We start from the raw sequence: 10,000 nt of genomic DNA, 5'->3' as shown, positions 1-10,000 counted from the left end.
TTATCTTGTATTGTTCGTGTCGACTACATCTGTCTGATGTGTTTATTGATAATTGGTTTGTTTCTAGTTTGGGTATAGTTTACATTCAGCTTAATTCGATATGTTGTGGAGTAGTGTATTTCCTCAATATAACACTGGTCCCATTATTCGCTCGAATTATACATGGTTCGTCCGACATTTGTGGATATTTTGTTATCGTTTTATGTATAGCACTCTTACGCCGTGTGTTTGTTTTTAATTGGCTGATATTTTGTTTATGTCTTAGAGAAGAAAGGGGCCAACGTCAGTTGCTGATTACTTTTGTTTTGTTTGTTACATTTTTTTGCTTTTTTCTTTTTCTATCCGAGAATTGCTTGGGAAAGCATGGAAGAAATCACAACTCTTGTTTTATATCCCAATCTGAAGGCCTGGTCAGAGAGCTTTCAGCAATTTAATGGACTCCGGTAGAGGCACCAAGAGCCAGGCAATGGCTGTTACAAACGCCTGGCGAATTAAGTTTTCAACTACTTTCAAGTTATCTCGCAAACGCAAGGAACAAGTTTTCTGGATACTTTCTCTCTCTCTCTCTCTTTACTCTTTTACTTGTTTCAGTCATTTGACTACGGCCATGCTGGAGCACCGCCATTTAGTCATGCAAATCGACCCCAGAACTTATTCTTTAGAAACCTAGTACTTATACTATCGGTCTTTTTTTGCCGAATCGCTAAGTTACGGGGACCTAAACACACCACCATCGGTTGTCAAGCGATGCTGGGGGGACAAGCACAGACACACAACCATACACACACACACACACACACACACACACACACACACACACACACACACATATATATATATATATATATATATATATATATATACATATATACGACAGGCTTCTTTCAGTTTCCGTCTACCAAATCCACTCACAAGGTTTTGGTCGGCCCGAGGCTATAGTAGAAGACACTTGCCCAATTTGCCACCCAGTGGGAATGAACCCGGAACCATGTGGCTGGTAAGCAAGCTACTTACCACATAGCCACTCCCGCGCCTATAGATGTTTTTTTGTTTGCTTTGCTTTTGTTTACGTGGCCGTGTGGTAAGAAGTTCGCTTCCCAACCACGTGATTACAGGATCAATCTCACTACATGACGCCTTGCACAAGTGTTTTCTACTATAGCGTTGGAACGAACAAAACCTTGTGATTGGATTTGGTAGGCGGAAGCTAAAAGAAACCTGGCGTGTATAGATGTATGCGTGTGTGTGTGTGTCAGCTTTAGAGACTTTTTCTTTCTTGAGATTATCTCCCCTTCTCGTATGGACCTGATCTCAATAGCCATGTGGTAATTTTAATGAGCCAATAATATATTGTATGGAATCTGATATATCTGCATTTGTCTATGTTGTTCAAATACTTACCACTCTCTCTGTGTTATATGTATGTGTGTATGTGGATAAATAGATAGATAGATAGATAGATAGATACGTACATACACATAGAGACACAGACAGACAGACAGAAAAACAAGCACACATATGCGCACATGCATATCATCATCATCATCATCATCATCGTCATCATCATCATCATCAGATGTGAAAGAAAATGTCAATATTTAGAAACTTCCTAAGGTAGTGAGCTAGCAGAATCGGTCGCACGCCGGGCAAAGTGTTAAGCAGCATTTCGTCCGTCCTTATGTTCTGAGTTCAAATTCCACCGAAGTCAACTTTACTCTTCATCCTTGCGGGGTTGATAAAATAAGCACCGGCTTAGCACTGAGGTCAATGTAATCGACTTACCCGCTTCCCAGAAATTACTGACCTTGTGCCAAAATTTGAAACCAATATCCAAAGTCTTGAAGGCGGTGAGCTGACAGTCATTACCACGCCGGGGAAGATGCTTAGCGGCATTTCGTCTGTGTTCTGAGTTCAAATTCCGCCGAGGTCGACTTTGCCTTTCATCATTTTGGGGTCGATAAAATAAGTACCAGTTGAATACTGGGATAGATATAATCGATTCATCCCCACCTCCCCCAAGCTGACCTTGTGGCAAAAATTTATTTTTTTCACAGCCACACATCACCTATTGTTGTTGTTCTTGATAACATAAAACCTTAAATAAGGTAGTTTATGTTTCGGTGGTCAGCAGGAATAGGAATGCTTCTGTTGTAGCTGATAACAATTCCTTCAAATAACCATTGTGAGGGCAGTCAAATAATAAATATTATATATTCAGCGTTTTTGAAATTTTATAGATGTCCGTAAACAAGTGTTTTCTTTTTCTGTTTTGTGTGTGTGTGTGTGTGTGTGGGCGCACGTGTGTGTGCGTCTACAAACGATGACTAAAAAAATTACATATGGAGAAATAACGAAGTGTTCTCGTGAGCACTTTTCGAAATTCACAGCATTATTCATTGACAATTTATTTCTATAAAAGAAACAATTAGTTAGATCTTGTAATTTGTTAATTAATTTATCTTTGATAGGCAGCGAACTGGCAGAATCGTTAGCACGTCAGACATAAACGTTTAGCAGCATTTCTTCCGGCGCTTGACACTTCAGTAAATGACAAAATGTACAGATGGTTTTGTAAGTATTTAGTTACATCCTATAGCATTCTAAGTTCAGTCTTAACGATTTTTTTCTCCTTTTGCTGGTGTCATTAAGATGACTGTCTACTCATTGCATGTTTTGTTTGTTCTTTTTTAAGACAAAAACATATAATTTTATACGAGTCTTGGTTGATATTTCTTGCAATTCTAGTGACTATCTAGAGCAAAGGTCGCCAAACTTTTTCGACCATCGAGCCCCTTTAGCCACTTCTCCTTCCGCATCAACCACCCTCCTCATTTAAAATATCTTAATACCCTACCCTACCGTGCCATATCATAAATGCGTACCGGGTACTGATGCTGGCAATTAAAATGTTAGCTAAAATATACATGTACGACGAATTAAGAAATGTTACTGAAGATGACACACTTTTTACATTTAAAACTACGTGTGTGAGCATACAGTATTAAACTTTAAATTTTCACGGTTAGAAAATGTGGAAAACGCATCATATTACTGGAATGAGGGATAAGCATGGGGATCCTGAATCAAGGCATTTAATCAGACTGAATGTTGGTCAGTTTCAGTCTCAAATCGCCTCGGTTCTCCAGGTTCAGGCAATTCCTCTGTTTGCTGAGGATTGCGTTTGCATGGCTGAAGCTAGCTTCCACCACGTAAGAGCTGGAAAATGTCAGAAGGAATGGCTCAGCTGCTGCTTTAAGGTGTGGGTGCCTTTTCACTCAGACTTCTGATCTCAAAAATGGTTTTCGCCGCAATACCGACAATCAAAGCAGACAGTTCGCTGATAGAGAAACAACCGCAGCACAAAGGACGGCGTAGCGTTCTATAATAGGCACAAGGCCTGGAATTTTTGGGAGCGGGGGCTAATCGATTACATCTTATTTTATCGATGCCGAAAGGATGAAAGGAAGAGTCAACCACCGATAGAATTTGAACTCAGAATGTAAGGACGAACAAAATGCGGCTAACCATTTCGTCCGGCGTGCAAACGATTCTGCCAGCTTAGTGCCTAATTATTATTATTATTATTATTATTATTATTATTATTATTAATAATAATAATAATAATGATGATGATGATGATGATGATGATGATAACAAAGTTATTTTACTAAATTTGAGTTGAAAATTACCGTCTTTATTTAAATAAATTTTGAAAATTTATTCATTAAATTTCGTAAACTGAATAAGTACATTTTCAAAACTTATTAAAATAAAGGCGGTAATTAGAAGCAGAAATATGGTAGCAAAAGGGTTAACCATACCGTAGTTCTTTTCAAATTATTAAATGCATTCCGGTCTCGACCATCACATCTCTTTTAAATGATCTAACGTATCTAAGGTTTTAGTAGCAAAGATGTTCATCCAATTTTAAGACATAAGGTGTGATACTTTGAGAGTAATTAGACAGGTAGTTCTCGTGGTAGGTTGACAGGCTTCTTTCAGTATCGGACAAAATGTTTAGCCGTATTTCGTTACAGTACTTTGCATTCTGAGAGGTAATATTTGTCCCCACTTGAACGTGAATGTTCTGTTAGAATAAACTATACTGGGGTAGATGCCATGAGAGAAACTCTCTTATTGGCTTTTGGAGTGTGGAGGTGCAATGGCCCAATGGTTAGGGCAGCGGACTCGCGGTCATAGGATCGCGGTTTCAATTCCCAGACCGGGCGTTGTGAGTGTTTATTGAGCGAAAACACCTAAAGCTCCACGAGGCTCCGGCAGGGGATGGTGGCGAACCCTGCTGTACTCTTTCACCACAACTTTCTCTCACTCTTTCTTCCTGTTTCTGTTGTGCCTGTAATTCAAAGGGTCAGCCTTGTCGCACTGTGTCACGTTGAATACCCCCGAGAACTACGTTAAGGGTACACGTGTCTGTGGAGTGCTCAGCCACTTGCACGTTAATTTCACAAGCAGGCTGTTCCGTTGATCGGATCAACTGGAACCCTCGACGTCGTAAGCAACGGAGTGCAACAACAAAAAATTAACCAGGTAGTTCTCGTGGTAGGTTGACGGGCTCCTTTCAGTATCGGACAAAATGTTTAACCGTATTTCGTTACAGTACTTTGCATTCTGAGAGGTAATATTTATCCCCACTTGAACATGAATGTTCTGTTAGAAGAAACTATACTGCGGTAGATGCCATGAGAGAAACCCACATATAGCTTTTGGAGTAAAATGCACTCTTGTTTATATCACTACCCGCCATCTCCACCGTTGAGACCACCGTATCACGTGATTTCGACCTTGTTTGATCTTCTCGATGATGGGTGCTAGAGACAGCTGCGTTTCATCGCCGCGCCTGCGATATATAGTAAAACAGTGCCAGAACAGGTACTGGTGTCACGATTAGCCAGTGAGCTTGTTCAAATCCCGCTGGGGCCAACTTAACTTTTAGCAGTTGATAAACGAAAGTACCAGTCAAATATTGAGGACTGTCTTATAAATACTGGAAAACATACTCCAAAATGTGAATGAAATTATTGTGGACGACTAAGACAGAAATTGTTTCACTGGTTCGCGAACTTATATGCATATTTTGTGTGTGGATGCATGATACACAAGCACACACACACATGTATACGTACATATACGCTCACATATGTTCGTGTATGCGCATGCGCATAACAAGGATTTTCACTGCGTGCGATCGCACGTCATGCGTCATGTATGTTTCATGCAGACTCTGCATAAATGTGGATATACATAGTCTGTCACAAATACACACACAAACACACACACGCACACACACACACGCACAAAAACATTCACATATTTAAATACATGCATAGAGTCACACATATATACATACACATAGGGTTGTTTTTTTTAATGCTTGAGTAGATACATGAATGCATGCAAGTATGTAGACGTACATACACATAGCATAGAATGTTGAAAATAGATTCCGTAACTACACATACATATTGACTTTTGAATATAGAAATTATGTATGTCTCTCTATTCAATTACTTTATGTGTGTTTGCGCGTGCACGCGTGTGTGCATGTGCATGTGTGTGTGTGTGTCACTCAGCCAATATTTCGTCAACAAAGAAACAGATGGATGAAAAAAGGAAGACAAACTAGTGGAACAAGAGTGAGAGAAAATAGAAGGAAAGAAAGAAAGAAAGAAAGAAAGAACGAATGAATGAATGAAAAGAGTGAGAAAGAAAGAAAAAATGAATGAATAAAAAAGAAACAAAGAAAGAAAGAAAGTAAGAATGAATGTATGAATGAATGAAAAGAGTGAGAAAGAAAGAAAAAATGAATGAATGAATGAATAAAAAGAAAGAAAGAAAGAAATGTGAGAAAAAGAAAGAAAGAAAGAAAGAAATGTGAGAAAAAGAAAGAAAGAAAGATAGAAAGAAAGATAGAAAGAAAGAAAGGAGATGTTAATAAGACAAAATGAAAGGAGTAGAATGAGAATGAAAGAAAGACAGTGAAAGAAAGACGTGGATAGTAAGAAATATGAGAGAAAGAAAGAGGCCGTGAGAATGAAGAAGAAAATGAGAAAGAAGGAAAGGGAGAAAAAAGGAAAGGAACAAAGAAAGTGAAGAAAGAGAGAAAAGAAGAAAGAGAGAGAGTAAAGGAAGAAAGAAGGAAAGAAAGAAAGGAAGAAGCGAGAATGTCAATTTGGCTGCTTGTCTTATTTGTAAACTATCTCATCAAGATTCCTCTGCTAAAAACAACAATCAGTTTTGCTAACAGAGCAATACAAGCTGCTGAGGTGACCGCTTGAACCCGTCACCAACAGAGCAGTAAAATAAACAAATCTCTTCTTTATCAGTGGTTTTCTTTTCCTTATCGTTTTTTTCTTCTTTCTCTTTTTTTTTTTTTTGTTTTATAATCGGAACATATGTCACTTGGTGTATCTATAAATATCTGTGAAGGGTATGCTACTAAAGTAGGACTGTAGAGTATTTTCATATGCACGGTGTGTGTGTGTGTGTGTGTGTGTGTGTGTGTGTGTGTGTGTGTGTGTGTGTGTGTGTGTGTGTTTGAAAGCCGGGGCTTTTGCCTTTCGTGTGTGGTGAGGTTTCGAATAGGAAGCAAAATCGTGACAAGAAACCAAGCGTGTTTTTTTTTTTTTTTTTTTTTTTTTGATGGTACTAGAATCAATGAGAAAGTTTCATGATGGTCGCTTTCTACTTAACAGAAATAGCCACCAATCTCACTCAAATACCTTTGTGGCTTTTCAGTGCCGCTAGGGACCAACATTCTTTTGCACAGATGTGACAACGAAGGCCACCTCTTACAATAGGTGTTCAGAGAGTTTATCATCTATGCTGACACAGACCTTCATTCCAGCATAGAAGTCTTCAAAGTTTTTGCTGTTTCAGGCATCGCTCGGTCTAAAACATCTACGTAAACATACACGTATGGATACGTTTATACATAGACACACAAATGTACACAAACGAATACCAATTTGACAAACGGTGTGGTACAAACACATCAGCAAACACACGCACTTTGTCCAGATTCCGTTTAAAGGTGATGGGATCCTTTTCCTCTTTGATCTGTTTTGGGACAATGTTACATAGGGCAGGGCCTGTTGAAGAAAAGAAATTGTGTTGCCGTGTATTTGTGTTGTGATCCCGATGTGGGTAGGGGACTATGGCCCGTGGTCCTAGCCTTGGATGGATTTTGAAGCTAATAATGTTGAGGCCGTTTGGGCAATGGTGGTGGTACATTCTCCACATCGTGCAAATGATGTATCGCTCGCAGCGGCGCTGGAGAGAGTAGAGTTTTAATGCTTAATTTGGTAACTTGACAAATGGGAGGAGGCTGCGAATAACTCGTCTTTGTTTATTCCTGTCCCTCCTCGCATCGTCTATCCGTCCGAATGTTTTATTGTGGTCTGTTGCGTTTTGTTCCATTTTGAGGATGTGTATATATATAATAAATTCTTTATTTAAGGGTTAAGATCACCAGTGGTTTCATGTTAAGTGAAATCCTTTAACATTTGAACACCGATGTTCCATGCGGTAGGCTTTATAATTGTTAAGGGGTTTCATTTCACATGAAACCAATGGTAGGCTTAACACACAAACAAAGAATTTGACTGGCAACCTATGTTATATATATACATACATTCAAATAGGAATTAGAAGCAGCTCGAGGTATATAAGCAAAATCGAACACACATACACAAGGCGTGTATGTTGTTAGTTCGTAGGTTGGCTGTGTTTTAGGCGTCAGAGAATACTTTCTTAATAGGCCCGGCTTTAAAAACACCTGAAAATAAGTCAGACGAGCGAGTCAACTCACATTAGGTCCTTTCTCGGAGCGACAGATATCAATATTTCGTCATTGTTGTGACTTTTCAATGCCGCGTACCGAACAAGGCCTGCTGGAAACTATATCACCGACTATGACCATATGCTGGCATGTCCCAAACCACGTGGCTGCAAACTACTAATATCCCAGAGCATGTCATTTTTGTACGTCTGATATTTATTTTAGCAGTCTCTTAGGCGAAACTGCTAAGTTACTAGGATATAAACTAACCAACATTGGTTGTAAAGCGATGGAGGTGACGCACGCGCACGCGCATGCACACACTTATGTATGTATATATACACACCATGCTTCCACGCAGTTTCATTCTAGCACGTCACTCACAAGGCTCTGGTCAGCCCGAAGCTATAGTAGGGACACTTGTTCAAGGTATCACGCAGTAGTACTAAACCCGACACGTGGTTACAAAGCGAGCTTCTTAACTACACAGACATACCTCGCTATTAAGACATGTTTCTGTGTTGTTGTGACCTCATCAGCGATGCATAGTAATCACCGTATTTGTCAATGTAGTTTTAGAAGAAAGAATCATTAAATAACCGTACAAGATTATGCATCAGTTAGCGTACACAAATAGAATTATTTAGACGAGAATAAATAACTCAGCTACACCACCGGCATAAAAGAAATAGCTAAGTAAATGCTAACTGGAAATATGCTTTCAGATAAATTCTTGTGCTGTGACGAGAGTGAAGTTCTAGCAATTTGGTGGAGCACATCTTTGTAGAAATTAAATATGTCGGAAAACTGAGAATGAATTTGACGATAATATAACATCGCTTTTTGTTTCTTTTCTACTTTCTTTCGTTACTTCTTTTTTTTTTCTGTCATTCTGGTACTTCGTTCTTTCCTTCTTTGGCTCTTTCTTTCCTTCTTTCTTTTTTCTTTTGTTCTTTTTGTTCATTCTGCTTTCCGTTCTTTCTTTCGACAGTGAACGGAAACCGATATTTACTTTTTGGTGAGTATGGACGCAATGTCACCACTTGATCGTTCTCCTAAATATGGGCAGCACAAATGTGGCTTTTCAGTGCCGCTAGGGACCAACATTCTTTTGCACAATAGGTGTTCAGAGAGTTTATCATCTTACAATAGGTGTTCAAGGAGATTGAGTGTGGCACCAAATGTGACAATGCTGGCCCTTTGAAATACAGGTACAACTCATTTTTGCTAGCTGAGTGGACTGGAGTGATATGAAATAAAGCGTCTTGCTCAAGGGCACATGCACCGCCGGGAATCGAACTCGCATAGAATTCTTCAAAGTTTTTGCTGTTTCAGGCATCGCTCGATTTAAAACATCTATGCAAACATACACATATGTACATATACATATTCTTGAGTGAAGTACTCAAGAAGCTCTGAGGACCTGATGCTATAACCTAACACCTTCGACTTACCGGGCAAATGTATATATCTCAGTCATCAGCAACTGCTTAGAGAAGAAACAAGTAGATGCATAGATCGATGGATGTAAATATTAACAAGAACACACACACACACACACACACACACACACACACACACACACACACACATAATTGGTGCTCTGTCGGTTACGATAATGAAGGTTCCAGTTGCTCCGATCAACGGAACAACTTGCTCTTGAAATTAACGCGCAAGTGGCTGAGCACTCCACAGACACGCGTACCCTTAACGTTTTTCCCAGGGAGATTGAGCGTGGCACCAAATGTGACAATACTGGCCCTTTGAAATACAGGTACAACTCATTTTTGCCAGCTGAGTGAACTGGAGCGATATGAAATAAAGCGTCTTGCTCAAGGACACACGCACCGCCGGGAATCGAACTCGCGACCTTAAGGTCGTGAGCAGAATATCCAAACCGCTTAGCCACGCGCCTTCACAACATTCACGTAATGCATATTTCCACATATATATACAACAAATTCAACATACATCTACACAAAACTTAACACACTGAACTATTCCACACATTTCTATACACTTAGAGTTAGTCACTGTCTGCATTTACACATTCGATATGGAATCTTTTGATTCTGCTGTTGACTATACACTTCTGTACACTTTTTATAGACACTACACACTTTTAACAGGTGTATGTGTGCGTTAGAGAGAGAGAGAGAGAGAGGGATATATATATATATATATATATATATATATATATAT

The 10,000-nt window shown here is 39.3% G+C and overlaps 1 long non-coding RNA gene across 1 annotated transcript in view; it reads left to right on the top strand.

The window, feature by feature from the left end:
* The window catches only part of LOC149137074 (uncharacterized), a 35,525-nt gene that overhangs the window by 10,283 nt on the left and 15,242 nt on the right, over positions 1 to 10,000 (top strand). The window contains exon 2 of the long non-coding RNA XR_016239129.1: positions 2,469 to 2,571. This is a non-coding gene — a long non-coding RNA (uncharacterized LOC149137074). The remainder of the gene's footprint in view (positions 1 to 2,468; positions 2,572 to 10,000) is intronic.

Source organism: Octopus bimaculoides, chromosome 2, assembly GCF_046866305.1.
Source record: "Octopus bimaculoides isolate indiv1 chromosome 2, ASM4686630v1, whole genome shotgun sequence".
Lineage (NCBI taxonomy): Eukaryota > Metazoa > Mollusca > Cephalopoda > Octopoda > Octopodidae > Octopus > Octopus bimaculoides.
This window is presented reverse-complemented; position numbering and strand designations above follow the sequence as displayed.